The sequence below is a fragment of the Protopterus annectens genome, chromosome 4.part0, assembly GCF_019279795.1.
Source record: "Protopterus annectens isolate FY-2018-M chromosome 4.part0, PAN1.0, whole genome shotgun sequence".
Lineage (NCBI taxonomy): Eukaryota > Metazoa > Chordata > Ceratodontiformes > Protopteridae > Protopterus > Protopterus annectens.
The window spans coordinates 1,257,066,593-1,257,087,565 of NC_056733.1; the positions used below are offsets into that span (position 1 = coordinate 1,257,066,593).

General features: G+C 39.0%; 1 protein-coding gene across 3 annotated transcripts in view; it reads right to left on the bottom strand.

The window, feature by feature from the left end:
* The window catches only part of LOC122799830 (LRP2 binding protein), an 812,580-nt gene that overhangs the window by 226,590 nt on the left and 565,017 nt on the right, over positions 1 to 20,973 (bottom strand). The window lies entirely within an intron of this gene.

Consider the following 20,973-nt stretch of genomic DNA (forward strand, 5'->3'; position numbering starts at 1 on the left):
CAATCTATCTAGTCATTGTCAGTCAAACATTACACAGCTCGTTCAAATCCTGCCTTCTTTTAAACCTCATTCCTCCTCCAAAACATTATTTTACATGTATTGTTCCCACAACTTACATTTTTTCCTATGTAATTTGCTCCTACCTTTTCTAAAGATCCAATTTCCAGTTGTTTTATCTCTGTTACTATATTTACTACCTCTAGTACAGTCAGTTTAGACTTTAATTTCCATTTTCTAGTAATTGCTTTTTTTGTCAGCCACCATAATTAGACTGACCAAGGCCTTACTATGACTAGGCAATTCCGATTCTGTATAATAGCTCAAAAAATAATTTCCTTAATTATACTAATTTGCTCACTCAGTATTTCTGATAGAATTGTCTGCAGATAATTTTTAAGACTACCAACACATTACAGTCCCAGAAAATATGTTCCCGATTACCTGTTTCTTCCCCATCACACCTCCAACATTTGCTATCTACCTGAGGAAAAATTCTTTGGAATCTACTTGGGGTATAAAAATATTTATGTAAATACTTCCAAGCAAAGATCCTAAATCTTCTAGACTTTGTTGTATATTTGGGAAACACACATATGATGCCAGGGAATCTTCTTAGGCTTATATAGGCTAGGGCCTATATAATCTATGAACCTATATAATCTCCCATTGTTTCTTTGTGAATGGCTTATCCAATCTCTCTTCTCAATTATTTCTAACCTCCTCTGATTGATTCTTATAGTTATCATATAAAATTTTATATGCTCTACTAATTATTCCTTCTTTAACAGCAGCTTTCATTCTGGTCTAGTCTACCAGTGCTGTTTTTTTTTTTTTTTTTGCTTAGGATTCTCCTATTTCTTTCTCTTTGCCAGTACTCTAATATCAATCCCTGAATTACCAATATCTAAACATTGCACAGTCTAGGAGTCTCAAGGCCCTGTGAGGACTACTTAAAGGAAATAAAAACTACTCCATACTTGGAATAAGGTGATCACACCTTATTACAGTTCAAGTTAGAATCATCAATAAAAGATGACTCACTGGGCTGCAATATGAAACAGCGAGGAACCATTTCTATTGGCTTAGGCTGCCTCAGGTGACTGGCTCAGACTAAGGCAGGCTGAGAATGTAAGAAAGAGATAAAAGCAATGGATTACTGGTGTAGCATGAGTGTGAGAGCCAGTGTTTTGTTAATGTATTTTTTAACTAGCACTACATATACCACTTACTTTCTTTCCTGCATGTTATGTAATTTATTGTGTGTGTGTGTGTGTGTTGGGGTATAAATGCTTTTAACTGTCCCTGAATTCATAGAATGTGCCTGATTTAGCCTTGCATTTTTGGCCTGATCCTTGCAAAGCATGTGTTTTTTGAGTAATCAGTGAGGAATGCAGCCACTGCCAACTAATGACAGGCACTGCATTTCAGATTATAAAAAACATGCTAATGCAAATTCTAGCACCTTTCTAGTTTTCAAGGGCAATTTATGTCCCTGATTTTGGTCTTCTGACACTCAGTAATTTTAAAGTTCTGCTTGATTTTCAAGCTAAGAAGTTGGAAGGTATATATATATTTATTTATTTATTTTATATTTGTTGACTGGGTTTGTCCGACTGGGCTACAAATGCCCATTTTCAGTGGAGGCCCGAGAAGAAAAGCTCCAACAGAAAATAGAAATTTTACATATTGAATACATATAGAAATACATTTATCAGTACCACAGATTACAGTATTACAGTGCCACACATTACTTTCATCAGTACCACACATTATTGCATTATAGTGTCATACATTAAACTGTGGCAAGTGAAATACATATAGAAATACATTCATCAGAGGGATATATTCATAACTACACATTATATACATAATAGTGCAATAGTTACATAGCTGGCATATTTTACTAGTTATGTTTGTACAGTGATGTACCAAGAGGAGAAGATAAAGTAGTAAGTTTGTTAATTGAAGGGAAGGAAGAGAGAAGAGAAAAGAAGTAGAATGTCATAGGGGAGTGTTTACATGGGATAATTACACTGGCAAGTACATTTTTCATAAAGGTATTTTTGTAGCGGTTTTGAATTGATTGGGATGTTCAAGGGATCTTGTATCTAGTGGTAGGTATTCCAGGCCTTGGAAGGGTTAAAGCTATAGACTAGGTGACCCACTTTGGTCCTTGGTTTGTATTTTAGTAGGCCTTGTTCAGAAGTGCGGAGTAATCTAGTGGGCAGGTAATGAGAGATTAGAGATGAGATAGTTGGACAGAAAGAGGGTTTGTAGAGAATGGAATGAATAATCTGAAACTGATTATACTGAAGCAAGTTAGGTAATTCTAGCCAATTTAGTTCTTTTAGTGAAAGACAGTGATGGCACTTGTAAGAATTTTGGGCAGCAAATCTGGCAATCCTGTTATAAGTTGTTTCTGACTTGTTTAGTAGTCCAGTTTTGAGGCTGGTGAGGATTTGGGAGCTATAACGTAAAGTGGGTAAGAGGTAGGCATTTGAAAGGGTTAGTTTTGCTGTTTTGGTAAGATATTTGTTGTTTCTATAGAGGAGACCTAGCTTGAGATGTGTTTTTCGGATACAATTATTGACATGTAAATCAAAGGTTAGTCTATCAATAGTAACACCTAAGAGTTTTCTACTGGTGTCCACCTGTATTTGAGTATTATTTTGTGACAGTATGGAGAAGGAAGACTTTATGTGGTTAAGGTTTTTAGGGAGAAAGAGTAGTAATTTGGTTTTCTTTGGATTAAGGATAAGTTAAAACAATAAGTGAGAAGGTCATTGAAAAAACAATCAGTAAAAACAAAATGAAAACTCTAGCAAAGCTAGAACTTCCATTCAGTGACCTCCCAAACCTCTTGTATCAGAGTCACATGGGATATATGCAAATGATCCTTATGAACATCAGGTGTTTCAGCTAATTGACGATTCTGAATGCCCATGACTTGTTTTGTCGTTTTAATGGACAATTTCAGTCCAATAAAGCCAAACCTCACTAGCTGTGGATATGCATATTTTGGCCTTGTTATGACCTCATCAGCATAGCAAAAGCAGAGTGTTTGACTAAGCATTAGAAACACAGGGCTCTTATACCCAAAGCCAAGGATGGTTCAACATGTCAGAATGACTATTTAAGGGGCCTTGTCCCCCTCTCATCCTTGCAGCTCCCTTTCTCTTCCAGAAAGTCTTCATCCTCAGTTTTCTCTTTAGCGATATATACTTTCAGAGAAGTGGGTTCTGAAGATCATTCATCAAGGTTACAGATGTCAGTGGGATGAAATTCCTCCTTTTCAGGGGGTAATTCCTCATCCACCAGACCAAACTCTTGTATTTACACCTCTCCTTCACACCATGCTGTCACGGAGTGATAGAACCAGTTTCTCCTTCCCAGGTTGGGTAAGATTTTTATTCAAGGATGTTTTTAGTAGCAAAGGAAGAAAGAAAATGCTTGGAGGCCAGCTCTGGATATTTCTTTCCTAAACCTGTTTGTTATACCTGTTCTTCTTCATCCAAGTTTCTTGGTAGCACTGGATTTAAAATATGCTTATCATTACATCTCTATTCATTTACATTTCAGGTGTTTCTCAAGGTTTTGTGTGTCTGGATCACATTATCAGATCTCTGCCTTACCCTTTGGACTATCCACTGCACCAAGAGTGTTCACAAAGTGTCTAGCACCAGTTATAGCTCATTGCAGGCAGCAGGGTATCCACATTTCTATCCTACATTCGGTCAGAGCAAAATTGTGTGGCAGACAAGCTGAGCAGGACAAGGGCAGACCCTCACCTATGAAACTAGATCAGGGAGCCTTTCAAGATTTGATCCATCTGTGGGGAGTTCCTCAGACAGAGCTGTTTGCCTCCTTTCTGAACAATCAACTGACAAGATTCTGCTCCAGGACTCCATGCAAGTAGGCCTGGAAGACAAGTGTCTTTTCTTTTCCTTGGACAGGAATGTGTGATTTTCCTGTATGCTTTTCCAAGGGTACATCTGAAAATTCAGAAGGAATTCCCAAGATGATTTTGGTGATTGCCTTCTGGCCCTGGCAACAGTGGTTCTCCCTTCTTTTGGAAATGGCTGTGGTAATTATTATAAGCTTCCTCAATAAGTGGATCTGCTCACACAAGAACAGGGGTGTTTGATGCATCCTGATTCCAATCAACTTCAACTGACTGCCTGGATGATAAGGTCTGAATTCCCTTTAGGCACCTGTTTACTAAGGATGTGCATCAGGTAGTAATGGAGGCAAGAGTGCTTGCTACTAGAAAACAATATATTACAAATGGAAAAGGTTTTCTAGTTGATGCCAACAACATAACCAACACCCATTCAGGGCTAGTTGTTCTCTGGTTTTACAATATTTGTGTGAGTTAGTATTCCGTGGCCTTTCTTACTCCTCCATCAAGGTTCATTTATTGGTCATTTCAATGTATGACACATGCTCCATTTGAACTAGCTAATCTGGATGACTTGAGGTTCCTAACATGGAAGACAGTTTTACTGATTGCTCTGACTTCTGAAAGAAGGGTATCTGAGTTGTAAGCTCTTATGGTGAGTCAGGCCTATCTCATTTTCCACATTAACAGTGTTTCTTTGAGAACTAATCCTTTTTATATGCCAAAAGTGGTATCTGAGTTTACTTTAAGCCAAACTAGTATCTATCTCCTGTTTTATTTCCTGAACCTAAAAATGATGGAGAAAGGATACTCCATTCCTTGGATGTCCAAAGACAACTTGGGTACTATCTTGACAGAATTAAATCATTCAGATTGTCAGCTTGTTCATTTCTTGTGAAGGTAAGAAGAAGATACAACTTTTTCTGTTAAAACAAACTATTTCCAAATGGTTGTCTAAGGCTATTAACTTTTGTTATACTCATTTCAACAAAACTATTCCAGGCAGGATCAAGGCTTACTCTGCCAGGGCCTTGGTTTCATCTATGGCTATTTAGAAAGGGTTAGATTCTAGAAGTATTCTTGAAGCAGCAACTTGTTATTTGGTGTATATTTTTAGAAAGCACTATAAGCTTGACTCCTTCTCAAGGTCTAGATCAGGCTTTGCTAAGACCATTCTCCAGGGGTTACTGGACCCTTTTCCTTCCACCTCCCAAATGTAGTAAAGTTAGAGTAAGCTACCCATATCACTAAGCTTATTGCAGCAGCGATAAATATGATGTACATAGTACATTTGTGTAAGTAAACTTACCATAACAGTAGATGTTCAAATGATCACTGCTGCAGTTACTGTTTCTCCCCTATTTCCATTGGTGTGTTTTTATGCCATGGTGTGAATACATATTTTGTGTTGTTCCTAGCATTGTACTTTCAGGGCTCAGGCTTCCTGTCTATGTTGGCATTAAAGCTCTGAGGGGTTTTGTGCCCAAACCTGTCTTTTTTAGTCAGCTCAGCTCATGTAACTGATGGTATGGGCATGTGGAAGGTGCTCTGACACTTTGGAAGCATGTCAAGCTGTTATATCCTTGGCAGGATATAACCCATCATTCAAACATCTATTGTTATGGTATGTTTACTTACACAGCTGTGCTTTGCCTTTGGTCTACCTCTGATGTTAGACTGGGATTACAGTAAAAACACAAATGGCCACTGGGATATAGTAATATAGCCAAGGGTTTGGGGGAGGAAACCTGACCTCCAGGATAAAACCCAGAGAGACAAAGAGTTTATGCAGATTCCATGAATAAGGAATCACAGATAAAAACTCAACCACAGAATCAAGCCCTGTGAGCTGATAATGTTACTTGCTCCACCACTGTGCTAAAGAAGTGCTTTCACATACTTCTTAACTAGACCAGCACAGACAGTTACTAATCATGTATATTGCTGATGTCTGTGACGGAGAGTTAAAAAGGTTATGGCCGACTTTTAGATACACTGTATCCCCCCCCCCCACAGTAATGTTCATCATAGCTGACCCCAGCCACACACTGATCAGTTATAGCAACTTTATTCACAGTGCACAACTGAGACCTCTGTGTTAAAAAAAAAAACAAAAAAAAACAGACACAGTAAAGTATTCCAGCTGGCTACAAATAACTACGCACTAGTTCTACAAAGCCAGAATAAGTAGTCTTTAAATTGACCAAATAAGAGCAGGGTCAGACAATTGTATTCATCAACAACCCAACTAAATATTTGTTTATCAGCATTTTGTTGAGATTTATTATATTGTTTTTGGCCAAAACTGGATGAGGGGTTAGAAATTGTGGAACAGAAGGATGAAAAATCTTTGAGTTTCCCGGTATCTACTTACCCCTTTCATCACAATTTTTTATCACCTCTGCAGCAGAGGAACTAAAAATCTAAATTTCTATCAAAGGAGAATTTAAAATCTCATTTTTAATATCAACTGAGAGGTTCTGCAAATGCACCAAGGCAAACCAGTACCCCAGTGGCCATAGTCCTGGAAAAAGTATCACTCTAAACAATGAGCAGTGACTTATACAACTGAAGAAACTAAATTATTTAAAGGAGATTTTTTTTTCATACAAGAAGAAACTGCAGACAGAACATACCTCATACTTTCACAATTAGTCAGAATAAACATTTAACATAGGAGCCTGACCATTGAAAATTGTTAAAATCAAAGTTGCAGAAGCATACACATTTTCCCAAACTTATTAATAATCTTTCCATTCTTATCAGAAAGAGTAGAATTAGAATTAACTAAATATTTAGCATCAATGGGATGAAGTAAAACTATAGCTGCATGGTCAGGTATGGGAAGAGTGTATAAAACTTAAAAGACTGAGGAACTTTACACATGCAATCTAACTTTTTAGGGGCAGCTAGATGACTATCAGAAAAACTGCAGGCAGTGACCAAAGCTGACAGAATTGGATGAAAGGGTGAAGGTTATGGAAATTCCTTCTATAACAGTTCATAGTGTTTTCTGAGGAAATGAGAAACCTCAGTGTTCTCCCACAGTAAACACTGGCACAAATAGTCTCAGAGAAAGAGAAGCCCCCCCCCCCCCCCGCTCCCAAGGAAAAATCAGAAACTAAGCTCTCCTCTGAGACTGAATCAGAAATCTGAGGAAAAAAAACCCTATATCTGTCCCTTCAGCTTCCTGTCCAGATTCAGAATCTTGAATTTCTTTAAGAAAAGAGGAATCCCTCTTACTTTTATCAGAAGAATCAGTAGCCTGAATTAAACCTCAAGCCGACCCAGTAAACTAATCCTAAGGAAATTTGAGGAGGAGTAGACACATGTTTAGTTTTTTTCAGCCCCTCTACTCGTCAAACCCTAGCATCCGCCTTCCTGCTCCCCTCCCGTATGTATTATGCCCCTCTGTTTACCAATCTCCACCTTGGCTTACGTTCCAAACTTGAATGCTGCTACCATAAGATCTGCAAATTTGCAACCAATTCTAAATACTCATCCCACCACTGCCACTCCCTCCTCTCCCTCAATTGGCTTGAACTACCCAACTACCTCATTTACCTACAACTCACCATTGCCCACAAGCTCATCATTAAAATTACAAACTGCTCATCTCTCACTACATCCTTAAAACCCTATATACGCAACCACCCACTCCGATCCACAAACCAAAATCTCCTTCTGGTCCACAAACCCATATGACCTCCTGGCCATCTACTAATTTCCTACTCCTTAGCTAAACCGTGGAACTCCCTCCCCCCTCACTTATGCAACCTACCAAACCATACTAATTTCAAATCTCAGCTATTCTGTCATCTAACAGCTAAATGGGAATGCCCATGTCACGCTCCAACATAAACCCCTCTCTAGCCTTTCTTTCTTCCCTGCACTGAAATCATCATCTGTTATCACTACTGTTGCCTCTTGTCATCCTAAATCATTCTCATCCCCTACCTGGGACTGAATTTCTCTATCTAATGTACTATACTTTCAATAACAATAGTTTTGGTGCTTATTTCATAAATAATGGTTCATCTAACCACAAATGGAGTGTAGCTATGTTTTAAAAGTTAACTCACTTAGAGCTTAAGTCACATTTTGTTCTTCTGTTAATGCTGAGTTTACCTAACCTGCAAAGGTCTAGTAATCCTCATGTTCTTCAATGTTAACTCTCTAAGTGCTTATTACATAATGTATTATTCTTCTGTAATGTTTAATTGTTCTGTATGAATTCTTTGTTATTTCTTTGTAACATTTAACTTGGAATGTCTTGGAGCTTTTCTCCCCGGGCCTCCACTGAAATGGGCCTCTTTGTGGCCCAGTGGACTTCCCCGGTCATCAAACTTAAAATAAAATAGTTTTCTATTTCTTTTTGACAGGAAACATGGGGGCAACAATGTTATTAATGACAATAGCAGCAGCAGCTCCCCCAGGGCTGGACACAACATTCTGGCAAAACAGGGAAGTCTTCCGTTTTCCCTCTCTCAGGACTGAGACCACAACAGCCGCAGAGGACATAGCTAACCTCCGGTCCATATTGGCTGTCGGTGCCACAACAGAGGGATCTGCAGTAAAGATGACTGGTCTAAGGAGCAACTAATGTCCACAGCAGAGTCAACCAGCTGCAGCTGAGGCAAATTGATAACTTGCTGTAGCAGCAAAGGCTGTTTGCTTAACTTTTTCTTTTTGTGGCTGGAAGAAGGACCGATCTTAGGACAAGTAGTTTGTTCCAAGGTTTAGTCAAAAAGGGTGCCTCATTCTCGGGAAAAACAATCAACAAAAGCTGATAAAAATTAAAAGCCTTTAAAAGTCACTTTTTCATACAAAACACAGTAAAAAGCCATTTAAAACACTTTGCCAGTCCCCAAAAGTAAAATAAACACAATTTGTCCACAGAATAAAATGTTTTTCAATTACTTTAAACAACTTTTAAACTGTGAAAAGGATTGCCAGAGTTGGGGATGGGGTTCTAGAAGATAAAGTGCAATCTAGTTTAAAAGTACAAGACACTCTTGGGTTGTTCTATTAAAACACAAACTCTTACCTTTAAAATACATTTCCTGAACAGGAAAGTATTAGTAAACAAAAATTTTTTTTAAACAGAAGGTTTTTCCCCAAGGGAATTTATCTCCCCAGCAAAAGAACAGCACAAGCCAACCATCGATCTTCAAAAGCATCACAGGAGCATACTTTTCAGAGGCAGGAAAGCTCTGAAGGGCTTGACAGCAAAACCTCTTTTTAGTCAGCTCAGCTCGAGCTGACTGATGGTTTGGGTGCATGGAAAGTGCCATGAACCTTTGGAAACTGGCCAGCTGTTATATCCTTGGAGAAATATAAGCCATATAGCTAAGGCTACTGTAGTAGTGATAAATACTCGAACATCTATCTTGTTTTGGAGGGGTAGGCAGGCGAATACTTCTTCCATATAAGATTTATGTATCTTAACAAACATTTGTCATCTCAGTTTATTGGGAACTACTATTTTGTTAGCTTTGAACATTAAACTTTAGACATACTGTATTTTTCCCTAAAAGAATAAATAAGACTGAATTTCTTTCCTTACACATGATTTTCATTCAGGCCATCATTGAATCAACCTGTTGTTAAAAAAACTCTAAGATGGCATCTCATAACCAGAACTTTATGATTCTGTGGGGTCTAGGTGTCCCAGGTCCCCAGCTTAATTTAGTTGCTTCCTCCACACTTATTACAGCAGAAGCATGGTATGTTAGAAGAATGGAAGAAAAAGGTAAAAATAGACAAACTGTGGAAAAAAAAAACAAGAAAGAAATAATTTATCTAGATTGTGTGGGGCCAGAATGGACTTAAAATAGGGGAACAGTAACGGGGAGGTGAGAAAGGACCAGTGTACAACGGGAGGATGTAATCTTTTGTCTGGTGCCCATTTCACCTAAGGCTGGCCTTGTTGGTTGCAGTCAGACATCTATGTGCATATAATCCATAATGTGGCTATAATGATTAGATAGGATAAAAAACTAACTCTCCCAAGAACAAGTGGTGTAAAAACACAAACAATGAAGATAAAATAAAAGTAGATACACCACGCCACGGCAAAGAATAATAAAATCCAAAACAATTTATTGCAATGTCGGTAAGCGCTTTCACATGGAAATACGTGCTTCATCAGACCTCAAAAACAAACTAAAACACGAAACATATATATTCTCCATATCATCAATCAAATCAATTAAAACATCAGTTTAAAAGAACCTATAAAGATTCTGGGTCTAACTATTTCAACAACCCTAAACCCAAATACATGATCAAAACTTACTTCTAAACAATGCTGAGCTAGTGCATTTCATGAATCATGTCTATTTATCAAATATAAATGTTCTCTGATGCACTCAGCTAGGGACCTATTGGTCTTGCCAATATAAAAAACAGCCATATACTCTGCAGCTAGCCAAATAAACCAAGTCCCTACTCCTACAATTAGCACATGCCCCAAATTCATAAGCCTTCTTGGTTACAGGGTGCACAAAATTGTGTGAAACATCTATATATTATCACAAAAATTACAGTTCATACATCTCATTGTTCCTATCTGCATATCATCATCAACCTCAGGTGTATTGCATACATCCTTATAGCACAATTGTCTCTTAAGACTCTTCCTGTTTTTAAAAACAAAGTTGGGTTTATCCCCCACCACCTTCTTCAACCCATCATCCAGATGTAAAATCGACCAATTGTCTCTAACTATACCCAGGATGTGCTTAACATCACTGGTATAGAATATGGAGAAGGGAACATCCTGGTTAGAGCAAATTGGTTCATTGCTAGCAGGAGTATTCGACATGCAAGTATAACCATCAGAATAAAAAGGGCAAGTTCTCCCATCTCTCTCCCTACAACTCTCATGTAAAGCTACATCAACCTCGCATCTCCCATAGCCTCTAGATAAAAATGCATCACCCAGTTTCTCAACACCTTTATAAAACAAATCATCCTTGTTATTCAGGCAGGAGATCCTCATTCCCTGCCCCTTGATTACATTCCTGAATACATGTCTCGGATGCATACTATCACAGTGTAACACCGTGTTTCTCCAACAATCCTTCCCATAAAGAGTAGTAGTAAGTTTGTTCTATTCATTCACAATCAACTTAACGTCCAAAAAATCAATCTCTTTATCTGAGTACCTACATGTAAACTTCAGAAAGGAGATATTCTGATTGACATAAGTAAGGAACTCCAATAAGGAAGCTTCTGTACCTACCCAAATAACAAAGAGGTCATCCACAAACCTCTTATATACTCTAATACAGTAAGAAAACAGAGAACCTAGAATATACTCATTCTCCCACTGAGCCATCACTAAGTTGGCGTAGCTATTGGCACAACTAGTGTCCATAGCAATGCCAACCTTCTGTAAATAGACTTGATCCTCATATCTAAAAACATTGTTTTCCAGGACGACTTCCAAGAACAAGCATATCAAATCCACACATCCACCATCAACAGATTTACTCAACATAAATTCCCTCACCATATCTATTCCCAAATCATTGGGGTTACTAGTAAAGAGGGAGGAAACGTCAAGACATACCATATAACAAGTTCCATCAAAAACAAGATCACCAGCATCAGCATGTGACTCCTGTAAAAACTGCTTACTATCTCTAAGTATCTGTGGTTCCGCCCCCACTAGCGGTCTCAATTTCTTATCTACAAAAAGTGAAAAGGGCTCCGTCAACCACCCCGCTCCTGAAACTATAGGTCAAAGTGGGGGTTGACCGGATCCTTATGTACCTTAGGTAATGCTTGAAATATAGGCACAACAGGAAATGCAACAATTAAGTAATCATATAACTGCTTGTCAATAATTCCATCAGATAAACAAGCATGAATAAAAGATTGTACTCTATCATGTATAGAGTCAATAAAGCCCTGGTCAACTCGATAGTAAACATCAATATCCCCCAAAGCATGCTTTACATGAATTGCAGAATGATGCAACACTTATTATCAAGCCTGCTGATAAGGGAGGTGCGATTGTCCTCATGGACTATGACTTTTATTATTCTAAAATGACTGAGATGTTGGGGGACATTAATTAATACTTTTATTTTATAATGATTAGATACTGAGGTGGTTTGTGGATGAAAGTGACTGATGCCATCTATTGTGTTTGATCACAGGTGATGATCAGTGAGCTTTTGTAATAGTCACACACCATTCCAATTAGACCCCACACATTCATTTGCTTCCTGCACCCCCAACCCTTGCATTGAAGTCATCAACTGCCACTGTTGTTTGTTAGCCCCCTTGTTGTTTACTTACGTAAAAGGAGGAAAAGTGTTCAGCTGCTGAAACTATAGCAGGAGAAAGAAAGAGAACATATTGTTTTGTTTTTGTAAACTATTACCGATTGCTACTGCATAAGGGAGAAATGCACATTATTTGCAGTGCACCTGTAAACTGTTACCCATTTTTACTGCAGCAAAGATTTTTTTTTTTATTGTGAACTGCTACCTATTTGTACTGCTACCAAAAAAGGGAGAACTGTTGATTAATTAAGACTTGGAGAGTGAATTGTGAGAACGAGAAGTGGTGGCATCATACCATAAAATTAATATTGAGTAGTTTGCACATCTGAAGCCAAAAAAGATAGAAAGGAAAAACAAAACAGTCATTTTTATTTTTGTACTGTGAAATGTTTTATTTCTTGTGCCAACTGTTGCTATTTATACCAGAACTGTTATCCCTTGCAATAAGCTTTAAGTTATAAGGCTGAACAAATGCTGACTGCATCCTACTTCTAACTACTACACACACACACACACACACACACACACACACACACACACACACACACACACACACACACACACACACACACACACACAGAGGTGTTTTAGAACAAGAACACTCATCCGTCTACCTACTTAACCGAATAAACTACTGGAAACTTCAACAAGGTGTCTTTATTCCTCCCACAGGGATGGTATCAGAGAGACAGTCTCCCAGATCTGCTAGGGAAATTGATTTTATCTAAACTAATCCTTTGTACTATATTTCTTGTTGGTCCTGTCACCCTCTGGGTCACAGGTTGGATACCAGACTTCACTTAAGCCCTCAAGATTACCTCTGTTTTCAAAAAGTGACATCTTCAAAGAGGGAGTGAGGGGAGTGTTTTTGGTGAAAGACTCTGAGGAATAGATTATGTGCTTTCATTTGTACATTGGCTTCTTGTGAGGACCTTCTGGAGGAATATCAGAAGGCTCTAAAAGTATCTTGACAACAACCCTTGGGATATACAATTTACCTTGAATATTGAATATGAAAAGATTGTTTTCTTGGATGTTGTTGTTTCCAGACAGATGGATCATACTTTAGCTACACATGTACATAGGAAGTTTCCTCAGTATAACACATTATTACATGCATCAAGCTTTCACCCACGCCACATCATCCAAAATATTCCGAAATCCCAATTTCTACGTATCAAACGCATATGCTCATCAGAGGAACAATATGAAGCCTGTGCACAAGACTTGTCATACAGGTTCATTGATCATGGATATCCCAAGCATCATATCTCTCACACCATTGAGCAAACTAAGCATGTGACATGATCCACTTTATTACAACATCATAGTATGAAGTATCATGAAACATCTAATCTAAGGCAGCCAATTAGATTTGTTACTACTTTTGGGAACAATACATTTAAATTTAGAGAAATCATTGACAGACATTGGGATATACTCAAATCCCATGAACTTTTGAATGATATTTTACCAGATAAATGCGCTTTTTCATACAGGAGGGGCAGGACTACACATTCAAGGCTTACACATTATAAGAGGTACACACCAGCAATACCTGTTCAAACTACTTTATTTGGTGACCCATTGCTTGGATGCTTTCCTTGTGGGCACTGCAGTGCCTGTGAAAATATTCTCAAAACTAAGGAATTTTCAAGTAAGAACACATCTAAAGTATATCAAATTAACATTTTTGGTAACTGCAGTTCAGATTGGGTCATTTACTTAGCTACATGTACCTGTTCATCATTTTATGTTGGTCAGACGTCCAGACCATTTAAACTCAGGATCAGTGAACACCTCAGTGCCATTAGAAACCATCGTCTGTCCAATGCTCTTTACAAACACACCATTCAACATCCTACGGCTGTCTTTAAGTTTATTATCATTGATAAAATTAATATGCATAGAAATTTCAAAGCAGGTTGGCATAATAACCTTAACAATATGGACACAATGTGGATAACCAGGCTAGGGGCTTTGTTCAAACCTGGATTAAATGAGATGGTATAATATGCTAACCTGCCTTTTCATGCAATATTTTTTAATAATCTTTTATCTTTCCATTTTTTATAATTCTTTTTTCATCTTTTCAACTCAATATTTTGGAAATAAGTCTTCACCAATTTTCATGATTTCATTAATGTTATGATTTCTATGAGATGGATCTGGCATATACAATCCAATAAGTTTATTTGGCAATATCTCTTTAATTGAGTGTCTATATAAGACCAGGATGTTTCAAGCTGGGTAACTAATTAATGAACTTTGTTTCATCACTGAAGAAGGCTGTTTTTTCAGCCGAAACCGGTTTGCCTATTATTTATTTTGTTTAATGGGATTCAGTTTATAATAAACATCCCTTGCCTGCATTATCGCTGTGCTGGTCCGTTTTTTTGTCTTTTCGTATCAGCCCAAGGGCCTAAGTAAGCCTAGCCAACAACGTTCCCTGGCTTATGCCACCCAAGAAAGTTAATTTCTTGTGCCCCAGTCGAGCAGAGCCACAGAAGTGATCCCCGGGGTGTATTTCCTATTTCCCTTCCACTCATCAAGATTTTTCTTGAAGAGTGCTAATGAGGAACTTTGCTTGACACAGATGGGTAGCTTGTTCCAGAGTATAGGAAGTCTCTGGAACAGGAATCTATCCCTCCAGCATATCCTGTTTATGGTGGTGACAAAGTTTAGGTCCCTAGAGCGTGTAGCTCGGAAGGATTGGGATTTCATTAGGTGTAGCACGTCCAGCAGCTCTGGGTTTAACATAGCTTTATATGTTAGGCAGAGATCTCCTCGAAGTAGGTGATATGCTACAGAGTAAAGCTGGAGTTTTGTGAGACGGTTAGTGTAGGACATCTGTTTGAGGCCAGTAATCCTCTTTGTGAGGTACTTCTGTGACCTTTCAAACTGCTGCAGATGTCTTGTGAGGTACATTCCAAAAGGGGTGTTGTACTCTATAATGGGTCTAATGAGTGCCGAGTAGAGGGGAAAAATGACCTCTTTTTTCCTGAATGAGAACCCTTTTGTGATGAGGAGTGCCACATAGAAGGATTTCCTGACTACTGTGGCGATGTGATTATCAAAGGAGAGACTACTGTCCACCTGAGTCCCAAGGTTTCTTATCACACATTCAGCGTTACGTAGACTGCCACTTATGTGGTAGTTCATGGGTACAGAGTTTTTACCAAAGGGGATGACAATGCACTTTTTGGCATTGAGCTTGAGGCCATGCCTCTGACACCAGGCATCTGTCTCAGTGAAGCCCTTCTGTATGATGTCCACATCATTTGGGGACTCAACTATGGCTCCTAGTTTGCAGTCATCTGCGAACTTTGTTAGCCAGAGGCCTTCTGTGTTAGCCTGTACTTCAGAGAAGTAGATACCAAACAGGAGAGGTCCCAGGACTGAACCCTGTGGTACTCCACTTGTCACTGGTTTGAAGTCAGATTTGGAGTCTGCAACTTTTACAGTGTGGTTTCTGTCACTGAGCCATTTGGCAATCTACCTTGTGATGTAGGGATTTATACCCAGTTTAGTGAGTTTAGCTATAATTCCAGAATGGGGGATGGTGTCAAAAGCCTTGATGAGGTCAAGATAGGCTGTGTGAACCACCTTACCCTCGTCTACGGCTTTGGTGACTGCCTCAAAGAAGTCGATCAGGTTCAGAAGGCATGATCTGCCTTTCACAAACCCAAACTGGGTGGGGTCCAGAGTTTGGAGATTACCAATGCTTTTGTTTATGAGTTCCATGATGATACGTTCCATGACCTTGCAGACCAGGCTTGTCAGGCTAATAGGGCAATAGTTCCCATGCTCAGTGGTGGCTCCCCCTTTGTGGAGTGGGATAACTGTTGCTGTGCGTCATTCAGTGGGCACAAAGCCTGACGTGAGACTATGATTGAACATGGTGCTTAGGTGGGGAGACAGTTCATTCTGAAGTTCGTGTAAAACGCAGCCTGGGATGTTGTCTGGTCCCATGGATGCTGTGTTAGCAACTATGGTATTGACAAAGTTGCTCTGGGTTCAATTGGATCCAATACCACCAGACCTGAAGAAAGGACCAGTACAGGAACAATGAGTGAAGGTGCAGGATAAGCTGGATTTGTGTTCTCAGAAACTTCCTCATCATCCTGTTGACATCTTGCTTCATGAGACTTTGAAATGATTGAGCAGATGAAGCCACCAATGATGGTCTGGAATACCTTCTTTCTTGAAGAGTAGGGAGTATAGTCTGAGACTCACCAGTTCCACAGAGTACCTTGGTCTTGGGGATGAAGATCAGAACCAAGAAGCCATTGTTTCCAATCTGGTGCACATATCGAATTGGGCCTTTGTGAAGATATTGACACATCCAGTAACTTCAGGTGTCAAACGAGATCTTAGCTGCTGAGGTGGAGTCCAGGGAATTATGGATAGGGGAGGAATCAGAGCTCTAGATCTAAAGAAGCTTCAGAGTTGGTGCCAAGGTCAGATCCGTTCTGATGTGACAACCCTTATGTTTGAAACAGATGAAAATAGACAACATTGGATCTGGGAATAAACCCCTATATCACCTGCTGGATTGCCAAATGGCTCACAGGATGCAGTTAATCAAAATACGGGAAGTTACCTCCACAAACAGACCAGTGACCATTGCAGTCCCCCATGGTTCTGAGCTGGGACTTCTCCTGTTTGGCATCTACTTTTCTGATGTAAAAACCAATATGCAATGGCTCTGGCTGATTAAGTTTGCAGATGACCGTAAGCTAGGAGCAGTCACTGAATCCCCAAATGACTTTGTCATCCTGCAGAAATGTTTGTGTAAAATAAACAACTGGTGTCAAAATCATGGTCTGAAACTAAATGCCAAAAAATGTATTATTGCATCCTTTGGGAAGTCATCTACCCCAGGGAACTAACACACTGACAATACACCCCTAAGAGTTGAGCCAGTTGTTTAGGATTTGGGAACTTATATGGACAATGACCTAACTTTTGACCAACGTATGTCTATTGTTGTAAGAAAGTCCTTCTATATTGCATGGCTTATAAACAAAGGGAGTGTGCCTAGATCTAGGGATATTATTGTTCCCCTTTACTCAGCCGTCATTAGCCCAGTCATTAAATATAATGCCCCCTTTAGCATGTATCTGTCCAAACACACACAACAAGTGGAAGGCCTACAGAGATACCTTACTAAAAGGATACAAAGCCTAAACAACATGTCCTACATGGACCAACTTAAAGCCATGTCACTAAACTCTGTATCCTACACTAAAAGATTACCTGTGTCTGTTATATAAGACATCCTCTGACCCATTACTGATAGATTTACTGCGCATCAGCAAGTCAGATGGTATCAGAACTATTCAGTCTAGGGATCTAAACCTCTTCTGCAACATCAATAGAATGGTCGGAAGGTCAGGTATATTTCATAGAGGATAGTACTGCAATGGAACAGACTCCCTATCCACAAAAAACAAAGTTTATATCAATCCATTTTCAAGCGCAACTTAGATCTTTGAAATGGGAAACAGAAAAGTTTCCCTGGGCCTGCCCTCTGTACTACTAAGGGACAGAGGCAGTCATACCTCTCAACCTCTTAGAGCAAGAAATCTGGACAAAGCCATAAATAAAAGTGGGACAACGGCCAAATATAGGGACAATTTTTTTAAAGATTGCACTTACAAACTTAGAAAGTTGATAGAATAACAGGTTTTATATTAGCATTAATTTTCTGAAGGATATGAAATCTGAAACTCAAATATCTGTCATTATTTTCTAACCTCAATCTTTAATGATTTACTACTATTTTTCCAGAAAACCACGATTTTATGAAAAACGGACCAAAAATATGAGGGCAAAATCTGGACATTCTGCAAAAATCTGTACAGTTGAGAGGTATGGAGGCAGCTATAAATGCTTTATCCCATACACTTGTCCCTTCAAATTATCTGTGGTATGATCTCAGTTATTCTCATTAGGGGTAATATATAGTTATTGACCATGGGATGGCGGGATGGGTAAGGCCAATCCATAATCAAATGGGATTGGTTATTTTGAGCACAAAAAGGGAAACTGGCAAGGCTTAAAATGGCCTGTAAGGGCAGCTAGTCTAGTACTTAACTATGAACCTATGGACGTATATGTGAGCAAGTGGAATAGCTAGCAAACAAAGCTGTCAAAATAAAGTTTTGCTTCACCAAAAAGATTTTCTGAACTGTCAGAACAAGCTGAAGCAGTGAAACCGAACACTGAACTTTATTATACTAAGCAAAGTAATATGAGTATAACTGAGCAAGTAGCTCTATTGAAAAGGAAAATTGAACCAGCTGTTTCAAAGTATTCAACAGAGTTTGGGAATCTGAAGAAAGTACATAAAACGCATGAACAATTAAGGAAAGATGTGGAAAGTGGAAAGAGCAGTACGATTATTCTGAACAGCCTCAAAAAGGTAAAACTAAAAGACAGCCTGTTTTAGTAGAATCAGAAAAGGTGGTGCATAAAGCTTGACTGAAAGACAAAACAGAAGTAGTGTTTACAAACTGAAATTGTGTTTACAGAGTGATAAAGATGAAATATGAAAGAGACAATCCCAGAGTCTCAAATTCTGACCGAAGGAAACTTGTCGTGATACCTCCCAATTGTCACCACCCACTTACCACATGTCATCATCATCCCCACTCCTGGTTTCAGTTTACTTTATGCAGCTCTGTTTTCATTCCCTCTGTTGAACAATTAACAATATTCAGTTTCTATCAAAGCTTTCAGTCCCCGATCACTGGGAAACAATAAGGATATTACATTTTGTGTGTGTTTGTGGTATGGTCGTTAGGCAAGACTCTCAGTTTTTACTTTTTATGAACTCACCAAAAAGCTTATCTTAACTATGCAGCTCTTATTTCCTTTATTTATTCTGCACAGTATAACTTCAAGCAGTATAGTCAAAAGAATACAGTTTAGTGAATTCATACTAAATCTTAGCAGTCTATTGATGTATTTCCCTTACTCTGTAGTAAAGCAATCTCAGAATTAGTATGTACAGTAGAGAGTCGATTATCCGAACGTTGATTATCAGAAACGTCAATTATCAGAACCAGCCTTCCAAAGTTTTTGGGTAAGAAAAATCAAAGTCTGAATATGTAAATATTATACGTATTTGCTTGAGCATGTTTTTTGAACTTGTAGCCAGCTCATGTGTGAAAAAACAGAAGTTATGTCTTACCATAACGTTCCATCTGTGTTGTTGATCTTCTTAAATTCATCACTGATGGGTTTGGTTCTGAGCCCTCAGAACCGAGTTGGCCAAATACCAAGCTCGCGTATACCAAAAACTCTCGAGCTAAACTGCTACCCACAATGCCCTTCTCCCAGTTAGCTCAGATTGAGTTTGCATGCAACATATAGAAGTAAAAGCAGAGGCCATTTCTGCGCAGAAACCCTGAAAACACCACAAGGACCCATAAGATCCACCAGGAGCCTTTGGTGGGGGACAGAGGGTGGGATGTGATGAATGGAAGAAGATCAACAACACAGATGGAACATTACGGTAAGACTTAACTTCTTTATCTGATGTTGTTAATCGTCTTCCCATTCATCAGTGATGGGACAGAATCCCAAGCTACTTGAAAACCTGGGTGGCCCTTATGAAAGAACATTCGTGAGTACCATTGAGCCAAAAGCCGCTCTTCCCCTGGAGACCATGTCCAATTTGTAATGTTTAATGAAAGTATGGGGTTTAGCCCAAATGGCTGCTGCACAAATGTTGTCCATAGAAGCTCTAGAGTGAAAAGCAACAGAAGTTGCAATGGCTCTCATTGAATGAGCTTTGATATTGACAGGTTTGTGTTCATCCGCTTGTGAGTATGAAAAGGTAATACAATCTCTGAGCCATTTAGATAAGGTAACTTTTGATATGGCACATCCCATTTTTGTTCCAGAGAAGGAGATGAAAAGTTGATCCAATTTGCGGAATGATTTAGTAATTGTCTATGTACATCCAGTGAGTGTAGACAGTATTCTTCTTTATTGGAATAATTTGGGAAAAACACTGGGAGCTCAATGGACTGGTTGACAGAGCAATCAAAAATCACTTTGGGAAGAAAAGATGGATTAGTACGAAGAGATACTCAGTCTTTATGAAAGATTAAATATGGACTCTTGATGCACAAGGCTTGCAATTCCGATATCCATCTAGCTGATGTGACCGCCACCAAAAATAGAGATTTCCATGATAGAAATTTAAGGTCACATTTTGCAGCAGGCTCAAAAGGAGGTAAAGAGAGACTAATACCAGAGAGAGATTCCATGTCGCTACAGGCCACCTGATTGGGGTCTGCTATGAAAAACTCCTTTGGTAAAGGTCTTGCAAATGTGGGAGGAGATAAGTGGAACACCTTCTAGACAGTTATGAAAATTGGAGATAGCTGCCAAGTGGACTCAAATAGTAGAAGCTGATGCTCCATTTTCAAAAAACTCAGAAAGGTATTGAAGTATAACAGATACAGGAGCTGAGAATGGGGTCTAACATCTGTTCTTTAGACCAGAGAGCAAACCTTTTCCACTTATCTCTGTAGAGTTTTTTGGTGGATGGCTTATGGGAGGCTAGAATAATATCACGAACAGATGAGGAGAGAATTTCCTGCAAGGTTACTAACGGAAGTGGATAAACCAAACTGTCAGCTTGAGAGTGGACAGATTTGGGGGAGTCAACCCTTGGGGTGAGAGATTAGGTCCTGATGAGTGTCCAGGATCCATGGAGGTTGTAATAGGTGAGGCTGGAGGAAGGGGAACCACACTTGTCAA